We start from the raw sequence: 9,219 nt of genomic DNA on the forward strand, positions 1-9,219 counted from the left end.
TCAACTGCTTCTTGTAATTATTTTCCTTTGTCCTAAGCTCTTTTATCTGTCTTTCGTTTATATTGCCGCGGCATATTTACATCACATTCACATGTCAGATAAGCACTTATTTTAAAAACTTATATAGGTATTAAACTGAAACTCATTCATTTCTATCTCCTCTTCCGAGTACTTAGCTACCTACTCGTAACATAAAACTATAATAATAAAATATGAACATTTTGTTTCAATTACCTAGGAACATTTTTTCGATCGATAGGTATAATTAAATAATGTTATGTCCCATCACTAGTTGAAATAAAGACTATGCGAATTCATAGAGAATATAATATGGGGTTGTGTGACACAACACAAAAGTGCACTTACCACACGCATTTACGTTCGTGGGGAAGGTGTGTCCACTCGATTAAAGCTTTAAAATGCGTAGGTATCAATAAGTAAAACGATAACAAAATGACAAGCAGGGTATCAAAACACATCGATACCTCAGTTCCAGAGTGCAACAAGTCCGAATTTGGCAGAATTGAGTTTAGTATGAGAAGTATTTCAGAATACATACATTTATCAGTTCCAAAGAGCACTAAAGCATGAATGTGCGGCATTAGCTCTAGGTTCCGTGCAATATTTCTATGCAATGTGCAACGTGCAACGTGCAATATTTTATTTATTGAATTTTTATAATTTTATTTAATTGAAAAATCCCGAAAGTGCGAGATCCAATAATTACGTATACTATTTTGAAATAAGCAATATCAAAATAAGAGTCTGCAATACGTATTTCTTGAATACTTTAGATATACCTATCTACCTAATCCACAAGTAGTTACAACACTTAAAAAGAAGACTGTCGATGGATTCGTTGAAAAGGATAAACTTGGTGGTCATCTAAATGCCGGTTGGCCGACAGTCAGTGAAGAAGCAACAAGATTCGTCAAGAGCCACATTGAATCATTTCCGGCAATGGAATCCCTTTACTGCCGGGCACGGACCCAGAAAAAATATTTAGATGACAGCCTGAACTTGGCAGCAATGTACAGGTTGTATTTAGAAACATGCAATACACAACCAATGTCAGTGGCGCACTCAGGATTTAATATTGGGGGGAGCCCAAGGAGGAGAATGTAAATTAGTCCCATATGCTCTTTTTCTTCTTCATATAATTATTTTTACATATTTTCACAATACACGGCGGTATATTTGTACAGTTTCTCCTAGTTTTTGTTAAATTGGAGGCATAGTGGCGGTAACCGTTGAGCGTGTCATCGGCGACTGGCGGATTGGAAGTGACTGACAGCGACCATGCTGGAATGTGCGCCTAGTATGCTAAAACATTACCCAAATAATATCGGCTGTGCTACCCGCATGGTCTAGAGAGCTAAGCACAATATTTATGCCGAGTTCCACTGAAAAAAAATGTTCTTTTGATTTACACCACCACCGTCTGTAGTGGGTGTAGCCGTTATTTTCACCGAATGTTTATCGTCGATTTTTGGTTTTTTAATATTGAGGTTCCAAAATATTAATTAACAAAAAAAAGTATTATTCGAATTTGACTTTGAAGTCCTTGAGATAGGGTTTGCTCTTCCTTCTTCGCGTGAGGTTATATTCTACTAATTTATTTTCCTTTTTCTTGTCGTTGGTCATTCCTCCCTTTTTATTGACTGGTCATACCCGCGCGTACCTTTTTTATGTAGGGAGTTTGGGACTCCTTTGTCTTCTTCATTCTGGATTTGGCTTTCTTACTGTTTAGATGTTGCGTCTGACATTTCATTTCTAACTATTAAAAAAATTATCTTAGACTACCGTTAAGTGATAATTAAGTGAACGTTAAGTGATCAGTGATTATGGTGCAACATCTGAATGACCGTGAGGAGGATATTCTAAAAGCAATGGACACTAGACGGCGAAGCAGAACTGCTACAGGAGGAAAAGTTCAACGTACGAGCGTCGATTAAGATGCTGTTGTTTGAAGTATCCTCGTTATGTACCTTATTTCAGCAGGGAAACCCACAAGGAGTGGCACAACGCCCAAAAACAATTCTTGGTGGCCCCTACGTTCGTAGAATTAGGTCTAAATGATGAGTTGCGTTGGTACGACCACTCGTCATCAGCTATCCATCTGACGGAAAGGACCATCGCGGCCCTCCAGAATGCGATGTTTTCCTCTGGAAGGCTATGCAAGGGTTATTGGATTAGGCAACCAATCCTCAAAACATCATTACAGCGATGGGCCTGTACCAAAAAATCGAAGAGGGTTTTGGGGACAACGCATAATCAAATTTACGAGGACATGACTCAGATGCTTACCGGGAAGCGCGCCGGGATTATGCAAACTCGGCGCCAGGTGATTTCGTCCTCTGTGAAGGATACCTTCAGGAGGCACTATCGAGGATTCCTCCGAGCTCAGAGTCCCGGAAAGCCCTCACATTATAGCATGGGTACTCCCAAAAGGAGACGTCCTGTGGGAATGGAGTTCTCCAGGGGAGGTACGGGGTCCACCAGGGGTCCGAACTCCAAGCGGAGGTGACCGCATCTGGACGACCAACAACATTGGGGGCCGCCTAAGAGACTTTCGGGGAGTCTGGATGGCGTAGGGTACCCCCCAACATTGGTAAAAAAAAAGCCGTAGCCCGCATACCTTTTGTGTGGACACCACCATTGGTAAGTCCTTCTTTACTTTTACGGAAAGAATTTAAAACGCAACAATTAGCAGAGGTCACTATGCCCTGTTTTCAACATAGCAAAAAAAAACTCAATACGGTTCAGCGTGCACTAGCGATACGAATATGCAGAGCTTACCACACGGCTTCACTAAATTCAACGCAAGCTCTAGCAGGACTTATGCCTCTAGATTTACGTTTAAAACAAATCGCTCTCACTTACAGAGCTAAGAAGGGCGAGGAGGGCCTCGCAGGTTTTCTGCCAGACGATAGGCTTTACGAAAAACCTGTGGACTATAGAAGGCTGCCACACCTGGCTAGACTATTTTCTGAAGTGGTTTCTTATCCTGCAACGTTGGAAAGCAACGAATGCAATAACATGCCGATTTTCACGGATGGGAGCAAAATTGATGGCGGTACTGGTGCAGGGTTTGTGGCATACATTAATGGCGGTGAGATAGCGGCTCGTAAGTACCGCCTTGCTAGCTATTGTACGGTAATGCAGGCCGAACTCTATGCCATCCAATGCGCTCTGGAGTGGGCAGGCTCAGATCCAATACAACGAAAGCTCACCAAAAACCATAGTGTTTGTATTTATTCAGACTACAAAAGCTCAATCCAAGCAATTGGAGATCCCTTGTCTACTAATCCGATTGTCTTTTCTATTCACAGCGAGTCTGCAATATTGAAACGGCGCCACCCCGAGGTGCACTTTAAATGGATAAGGGGACACACCGGGATAGAAGGAAATGAAAGATCCGACAATCGGCATGGTGCCTCTGAACCCAAGACCGCGATAGCTTATGATAAATTTTCTCTGAGCGACGCAAAAATTACAATTTCAGATATGGTGAAAAACGAATGGAACTCGCGATACATAAACTCATCGACAGGGGAGTTGACCCGAAAGTTTTTACCTTCGATTTCAGCAGCACGAGACGTCAGGGTGCATAAAGGGCTGTGTTTTGAGATGACTTAGATTCTTACAGGTCACGGAGTCATGCGAGCATACCTGCACCGGTTTAAAATAACATCTGATGGGAAGTGTCCATGCGACGACGGAAGCGACCAGGACGTCCTACGTTTACTCCTAGATTGTCAAATCTTTAGCAAGGAGCGGCACAACCTGAACTTTTTATTACAGATGGCTGATGCGGACATTCAAGACCTTCCAGGGACCATGACAAACGAGGCCGGAAGAGATGCACTTTTTAATCTCTGTATTGATGTAATAAAAAGGATAAAAATAATAAATGGTGACATGTAACGATGATTCATACCTTTCAGATCCAGTGACTGCAATCATATAAGATAGGATAAGTATATGCTCAGAATATCAGTCCTATGCGACATGTCTTTTACCAAGGGAAAAAACTCGGCTACAAATCGCAGTCCTCAGTTCCCAATGAATACAACAAACTATTCATCAGAATCACCACCGCCTTGCGCTACAAAGAATTTTCCAGGGTTTTTGCAAGGCGCTTTCATAGGCCCTGGCCGAATTCAAATTAGCAATACCCGATGCGGGTAGAAGAATAGTTTTCAATAAGGCATATTCTCTCAGCCGGCACAATTTTCATTTGACTAGCATCAAGTAGAGTAGTTTGCGCGACAAAGTCCTTAAGAAACCTCGATAGTAAATGCGAGGTATCCATAAAGGCATCTAGAAAAAAAATGCCCTGTTTTCAACCGAAAGCGTTTGAATGCGTTCCTACAGCCAAAGCCACTCAAACTAATTCACCATTACGAGGTTCCAGCCGTCTTACAAAAAGAAGACTGACTAGTAATAATAGATCTAAGCCAGGCGTACCTCTAGGTACCCATGGCTTCTCAACATCGTCGATTCGTTCGACTAGCCTACCGAGGGGAGCTCCTACAATTCACGTGTCTCCCGTTCGTGCTGTCAGCCGCTCCGATTATGTTTGCATCCTGAGCAATTGGGTCGCCGAACGCCTACGAAAGAATAGCTGAGAATATTCACTTACCTAGACGACTTCTTAGTAGCCAACCAATCCGAGAAACAGTCTCGGTTACGGTGGAATATAGGTTAATCTTCCTACAGTCTTTAAGGTGGTTAATAAATATAAAAAGATCCTGTCTGATCCCAAGCCAACAATGAGGGTTCCTGGACATCACGTGGGATACACACAACAAGCGGAGGTTTCTGTCACCGGAGAAGTGTGTAGCACTTCGTCACCATCTGCTAACGCAGGTACAAAAAGGCAATTGGTCCCTCAGACAGGCACATATCCAATCCCTTCTGGGGCGACTCAATTTCACATCCTACCTCCACGAGGAAGGTTGCATTGCCGACGGCTACAACGCTCCAGTCATCAATATGGCCGAGATTCCATCCTCGCCAATTGATGACAATCTCACCACAGGCCCAACAGGACATCATGTGGTGGCTCTAGGCGATAGGATCCTCAGAGTTGACACAACGCAGGCACAAAAAGGCAGTTGGTCCCTCAGACAGGCACATATCCAATCCCTTCTAGGGCGACTCAACTTCCCATCCTACCTCCACGAGGAAGGTTGCATTGCTGTCGGCTACAACTCTCCAGTCATCAATATGGCCGAGGTCCCACCCTCGCCAATTGATGACAATCCCACCACAGGCCCAACAGGACATCATGTGGTAGCTCTAGGCGATAGGATCCTCAGAGTTGACACACAGAACGACATTCAATCACTTCCTGACGACAGACGCAGCCGACAGAGGCTGGGGAGCCAACTGAATGAACACCACCTACCAGGTACTTGGAAACAAGACCATTTAGCATGGCATGGCATTCCAACAGGAAGGAAATGTTTCCAATTCAATCTCGGGTACAAGCAATCATAGGATCAGATCTGCTTCTGCGGACAGGCAACAAAACAGTGGTGGCCTACATCAACAACGAGGGCGGCACAAAATCTGTCACCCTCCTAAACCTATGCCGACAGATACTAGTATTTACCAGTCGAGCCAACATCACGTTTACTGCACAATACCTCCGCAGAAATTACAACTGCGTGGCAGATCATCTCTCCCACAGACAACTCATTCCCGAATGGCACCTCATCAACACCGCAACCACCCCCCTGTTTCAAAGATGGGGAGTTCCCGGGGTGGATTTATTCGCAAGCGAAACAGCACAAGTCGTTGCAACGTACGTCTCACGAGACGTTACAGACAGTGGTGCGCTGTTTCACGACGCCTTCAGCCGAGTATAGGACTTGAGACTGGCGTGGATATTTCCCCCACCAAACTTACTTCCACGAGTCCTAGCGCACCTGAACTCAGCAAAAGGGAAGTACTTACTAGTGGCACCGAGCTGGAAACAATGCTTTTGGGGAGTGAACTTACGAAAAAGGGCGATAGTACTTCCTTATACAATACCTCACCTACATATGACACTAGTAGGTACGGAGACCAACCGTCCACCTCCAAGGACCCAGGACCTGTCCCTTTAACTATGGATAATTTCGGATGGGGTAAAATAACATCAAATTGAATGGTGGAAGAAAGGGCACTCCTTACTTCCAGATGGCGGGCTTCGACTCGAAAAACTTACAAACCAGCTTGGAACAAATGGAAGACAATGACATGGTGTAACATGAACCTAATGGATCATAATAGCCCTCAAGCAATGGAATTGGCCAGATACCTAGGCTACTTGTACAACACGGAGGGTTTGTCGTACAACACCATCCTGGTGCATAAGTCAGCCATAGCCACATTTTGCAAACCGATTATCATTGTAGATATCAGCATCAACGTGGTAGTACAACACAATATGTTAAAGGCAATTTCGGTACATAAAACCAAACCCGTCGAACCACCGGTTTGGGATCCAGGACGAGTGGTAGATCATCTTAGGAAAACAACACCGGTGGAGTACAACCTATTCGAAACGTCCGCAGGACAGCTACGCGGCTGCTTCTCGCATCGGGTTGAAGGGTTCATGACCTCACACTTCTCAGTAATAGTAGACAATGGATTGGTGGATAAAGGTGACCACATAATTGTATGGCCAATGTTTGGCGCAAAGACAGATACCGCCAAGCATCGTCAATCGGAATGGAAGCTAAGCGCTTCCACATGTCAAAACATCGACCCAATATTCTGGTTACGAAAACTCGTCTGCGTGTCAAACCCAAGGAGAGAGATAGGTGGGGATATTTTGGAATTATTTATATCTTCAAGAGGATCACCAAAACCAACCACCAAGACAGTTATAGGGATTTGGATAAGGTCAGTACTGTTGGAAGCAGGGGTACAAGAACCACCAGGCAATGTCCGCTCAGTGGTGGCTTCCTTAAACTGTAAATATACCCAATAGATGATATCTTAAAGAGAGGTAACTGGCGTAGTGAGTCGACATTTCACGACAACTACCAGAGAACGTTGGATACACTACCATCAGAAGGGAAAAAGAACCCATTAACTTCTCTATTCAACCCTATACATTGAACGTCACGATGGTCTATACCTCGTCAATGAATCATTGTCACATACAGGAATTTGGCATACCCAACACCAGGTGATAACAAACAGATATCTCAAGGACTTCAAAGTCAAATTCGAATAATGAAAGGAGTTTTACTAACCAATAAAACTCTTATTATTCATGTTGACTTTGAAGTCCAGGTAACTTATACCTGGTTCCTTGAGCCATATCATAATGAAGACAAAGGAGTCCCAAACTCCCTACATAAAAAAAGGGACGCGCAGGTATGACCAGTTAATAAAAAGGGAGGAATGACCAACCACAAGAAAAAGGAAATTAAATTCGTAGAATATAATCTCACGCGAAGAAGGAAGAGCAAACCCTATCTCAAGGACTTTAAAGTCAACATGAATAATAAGAGTTTTATTGATAGGTAAAACTCCTTTCATTATTGCATTTAACTTATACACAAACCTACTCAACACAACACAGCCTAATTTCTCGTTTATCGGTCTTTTGTCTATTGCACTCGGTCTACACCATGGCCCCCACATCCTGAAACGGACCCTCAGGCTAGGATATTTGGCGCGCCCCTTACCTACCGATAAGATTAAAGGCAGTGTGAAACACTATATTGACGTTTTTAAATTGTGTTTTAGTTCAAATTAAGGGTGACTAAGTAAGGTAAGGATTAACAGTGAATTATTGGCGATTTTTAATACATCTACTTTAATAATGGAGCCGTCGAGTATCGACACATAATAATCAGAATATATATTGCACAATTAGGTACTTATATAATTTAAAATGTTCATGGCCATGAAGTATAACGCTGCAGGCGACTTTTTTTACTATTAAAGCTAATTTATGATGTGTGTTTATCTCAGTTATCTGGTCAACCCGGCACCCCGGGCCCCCAGGCTAGAGCCCTGTCAGCCCTCTCCAGCCATGACCAACACCACTCCGGAATTAGGGTGAACACCGAGAATATTTTGACAATTCCATTAGGGATTGGGTTTCTAAAAAAACCCGACATTAGTGTTTTGAAATATTTGTGTTAGAAATTAAAATCTAACTAATCTAATAATTTTTCTAAAAAGGGTGCTGTAGAAGTACAAATCATTTTTTGCCGTGTTTTTATTTGTCTAAACCCAAGGTACAGTTTATTGGCTTTCAATTTCAATGTTTAAAATCATTCTAATAATTTTCATGTTTGGAGGGTATTTACAACATCAGCCATTCATTCAGATTCTGATTGAGCTGTGGTGCGCCTTTTTTAATTCTTTTTTTTTTATTAATTTCTTAATTTATAATAAAAATAATATCAAAAATAATTTCTTTTATTCTCCTACATTTTATACAAAATTCTTTCCAAAATGCACTAAGTAAGAAAAATATGTACATATCTCAGATCCAAAGAGCAACAACTTGGAAAAATAGAGGGAAACTCTATTAAAACATAATATTTTATAATTACATTCTTATCCCGAATATAATTATTACTAAATTCCAGAATTTCAAGCCAATCCATCAAAAAACAGAAGAGTAGTGAGAGTTCAAACTTTCACCGAAATCTTAATTGCCGATTATCTCGAAACAGTGATTTTTGAGTTATAACACTCTGGAACTAGGGTATCGACATATTATACTCACCAATTTTTACAACCACAAGATGCAGACGTGTTTTAAAAAATAGTTTAGTAACAGCTACCATCTCACTCGTCGACTTCACAATGTCGTCTGCACCGCGATTTCCTAACTATCGACTCGTGTGTCAGCCGACGACATGACGTAATTGTGACGTCAGCCAATACACGCTCGAGGCATGCCGCCCAGCACACAGTGCTCACCATAGATATTATTATGATGAAACATCTATATATGTGAATGGTGACAATGAATAACGCCACTGTCTGACCAGCGTTATTTTCTCGAATGCTATTATCACTCCGGTAGTACGTCACAATGATGTCATATGACGTCATGTCGACCGGGCGGCTTGCACTCGCAAGTTCTAACATACATAGGGCCCCTGGTCTGGAGAATAATCTATGTATGTAGTCACCTCAGAAATCATGGTATCGACACCATTTCTGATTATTTTTATAACCAGTGACTTAGCAATC

Source organism: Rhyacophila brunnea, unplaced genomic scaffold, assembly GCF_057557595.1.
Source record: "Rhyacophila brunnea isolate RB1 unplaced genomic scaffold, BYU_Rbru_1.0 scaffold_5, whole genome shotgun sequence".
NCBI classification, from domain to species: Eukaryota; Metazoa; Arthropoda; class Insecta; order Trichoptera; family Rhyacophilidae; genus Rhyacophila; species Rhyacophila brunnea.